Here is a 3,826-nt window from a genome sequence, read left to right on the forward strand (position 1 = left end):
GGATTGTTAAGGGTCGATTATCGAGTCACGACTGGACTCACAAAATGTGAATAAGGAGCTGCTTGTTGATCTCCTGCAGGTGGTTGTTCTCCAACACGCTCCAGAGCTGCTGCAGAGCTCCGTCTATGATACGAGGACCTTAAACACAGCTGCTTGATTTTAGAAATGTCACAGCGGTTAAAAAAGATGCCATTTGACAAACCAGCAGAAACACTGCCCGCGACTCTTGTTCATCTTTAACCCCAACCTTTTACTAAGAAGCTCCCTCATACGGTGTGAGATGTTGCCTCAGAGACCCTCAGACTCTTGGGGCTTTCTGCCACAGGACTCTGCTTAAATGAAATATTTATACGCTACTGAACCAGAATCATCAGAATCTAAATATATCTGTTGGTCGTTTAATCGTGAAAGTGGAGGGATATAAATAGAGAGTTAAATGTGAAGCGGAGACGCTCTTATCAGCATCAGATGGAGTTTTCTTTTTCGCTCTCATCAGACCGTTTAGTTTTCTTCTTGAGGCTAATGATTTCACTTCAGATCCGCGTCTGACCAACCATCAGAGCTGCTCCGTGTGTAATTGATGGCGAAACACTCGCTAATATCCATTAACCGACCAGCTGCTCGTTACTGCTGACCGCGAGTGCTTTCAGAACGACGGCGTGGCGGCTCAGACCTGAACTCGACCCTTTTTTACAGCAAAAATGCAAACGGACGCAGCAGTGCATGTTTGGTCCTTATACCAAGATTTTGTAGCATTTAGATTAAATATAAGTCTGGGGGGTGGAAATGTATTACGTGACCAACAAATGCAAGAGTGTTCAAAGCGAGAGTGTTCTTTAGTGTCGGTTTGCTGGAGTCTCCTCATCCTGATGCACAAAGTGTCTCTGCGATGGAAGAGCTCTTCTTGGAACCGGCAGTACAGTGGAATTGCTGGCTGGATGCGTTGCCAGGAACAGGTGAATAAACGTGATGGAGTGAGCGGGATGAGAGCAGATAACCACGATGATGGATATGAAATGCTTTCAGGCTCACATCAGGATTCCTTACATGCGCTCAACAAGGGGCCGAAAGTCACCGCATGCATTTACTGGAGTGGTTTATCTGTGTTTGATTTGTTGTCTTCTCAAAATCCGTCTGCGTTTTACATCACTGAGAACGTAAGGCAGGTATACAGCAGCTAAATATTTAACACAGGAAGGATTTGAAACAGTCTGCATTAATGTTTGACTTCAGCGTTGGACCACCTGCTCGTGTTGTTCAGCAGGTAGAGAAACAAGTGCAACAGTTTGCTTTGAACTTAAAGCTGAACATCACGTTGTGTTCATAAGCCCCTCTCGGCCACAGGATTAGTCAGTGCAGCCACGTTTAAGCACTTTCTTTCCTCCCCATCAGTGCTGTTAAAGCGCCTGGCGTAGGCTTTGAACAGCCAGACATCTTCAGTGTCTGTGCTGGAAGTGAGGACGGTACTAAAAATAAAATAAAATAAATCGATTTCACCACTCCTCTACTTCCTGACAGGACTGAACCATGTGATTACAGGTAAAGTGACTGTTGGTGTCATGGCAGTCAAGCCCATTTGGGGTTGTTTTTTTCCGTTTTTTGTCAGCCTGTGAAGCTGTGCAGCTGGGTGAAGGGAAGATGACTGATCCTCTGGCGGTGAATCAGGCAGCGGCTTGATTCCAGATGATGCTCTTTTGCAGGGCTGGCGTTCCAGCAGCATCCTGTGAGTGCATCTTCAGCCCAGGAAGGTGATGCAGACACTCACAGAGATCTCCAGTGAGGCCGCAGGGCTGCTACGCTAGGTACTTTTATTTCTTACTTTATTTAAAGCGGTGACAGATATCGCTGGCTGCTGAGCTGAGCTGTGATTCGAGGCTTTGTGCTGCTGCCTGAGTAATTCATCTGCGCCTGTGGCATTCGCTCGCATGGTGTTTGGGCAAGTGAACATTCACTGAACCACCTGCTAAGTCTTTGTGATTACCACTGTGTTCTGCTGTGATAAAAAAGGTCTTTACATGACTAAATGGTGCATGAAGGAGATTCTACCCACTGACCATTATGCTGTTTGTCTGTTAGGCTGATCCACCTGCTCGGCAGCAGAAAACGCCGCAACTGATGCTCAAAGCGTTCAAGAGGAATTTAATGACAGTATTATTCAACCACTGATTCTGTTTCTTTGCTTAAAACGTGCATCGTCTGTCTGTTTGTACTCTTTTAATCGACTTCTATCCAAGAAGAAGACGACAGTCATTCATAGAAGATGTTAAGGTACAAGAACTCTGATGCAGGAGGGAAACCTGAGTGTGAACTTGTCCTCGTTCGTCCCTCTGATGTGGCTTCCTGGCTTTGTACAATTAAAAGTGGAACAACAAACACGTTTGATTTGTGCCTAATGAAGCCGGTCGGTACATGTAATTGCCTGATGAAGTGACTAACGAGGACGCGCGTGACTGAGATTCAGAAAACATGTAAAAGGCTCCTCCAGTCAGTTTAGTAAACATTATATCTTCTGTTAGTGATTTGACGTAAATTCGCTTTCATGCCGCCGGTGCCGCCTCGGCTCCTGGTGTGAAGTGTCTCCAGCTGGGGAGCAGCAGAGTATAGAAGAGGCAGATTAGGAAACAGTTAAGAGTCGTCAGCAGCGTCCAGCCTCCCTCCTTCCTCTATTTATGCATCTCATCCTCCTCACCCACTCTCCCTCCCTCCCTCCTGGCCTCCCCTCACTCTCCCGTCTTCCAGCCGCTCGAAACAAACCCATCAGAGGCAGACATGCTGCTTTTACTCTGGTCTGCTAACACGCTGCGAGCAGCTTCAATCCCCAAACGCTCTCTGATTTCAAGTAACTTGTCCCGAAGAATGATCTGGTGGAAGGAATGCACTCTATGCCATTACCGTGTTTTCAAATGCACATGAATCTATTGTGAAAGGCTTTCGCTTCGGCGCGGACTCGGAGTAATCATTCCATAATGCAGGCGGCCTCTCGGATAACAATTGGCTGTAAATGGAGAAGGATCAATATTGAATGGGATGCATTATGGGGCTTTCATGTGGAATCCTGCTGAAATCAATCACTGTAAATCACTTGCAATGTTCGTCCTCAAAGCCAGATGGACGTGAAACAATAGCAGCAGCCTCCCGATGCAGAGGATTTACAAAAATTGAGCTCCTACAAATTGCTGTTATAGTCGTTTGGAGGCCTTTTGTCATCACAGACAGCTTTGTCTTTGAAATCTCTCGCTCCGTCACTGGAATAATGATGATAATTATGATGATTGATGTGGACGGCAACGCTGTGGCCTCTGCTTCGGGAGATGATGGGAGCCAAAACTCCCATTAAAACTTTATCTGATGAAAAGGGAAACACCCACGAGCAGGAGAGTGGAAGTCGCTTCATATATATTTATGTGAATCAATAAGAGAATCAGCAGTCATTACTGAGATGTTTCACTTATGCTGTCTGCAGAAAAGAACACATTGGGTATACTGTCCTTCCACAAGTGATCAATGGCTGCTTGAATCTGCTTCAAACTCGGCATAACAAGTGTTCAGTAATTAGTTGGATGACTCCTCAGCCTCATCTGTTCTGCCAAAACTGGAGGCACTGGCATCACGCGTAGTGTCTTTCATTGTTTTCCCATGATGCTGAATCGCCAAATGTCATGTATTTTCCACAACAAGATACATGTAATTTGGGAGAAAGCTCTGCTGGGAGTGCATCGTGGAAATAATGGCGCAGCTGCGCAGGACAGGAAAAGCACGTTAATAGTGTTGCATGTGACCCCAACTGCAGCAAATAAATAGATAAACAGTGGATGATATTCAGAAC

Source organism: Stegastes partitus, unplaced genomic scaffold (assembly GCF_000690725.1).
Source record: "Stegastes partitus isolate 25-593 unplaced genomic scaffold, Stegastes_partitus-1.0.2 Scaffold178, whole genome shotgun sequence".
Taxonomy (NCBI): domain Eukaryota; kingdom Metazoa; phylum Chordata; class Actinopteri; family Pomacentridae; genus Stegastes; species Stegastes partitus.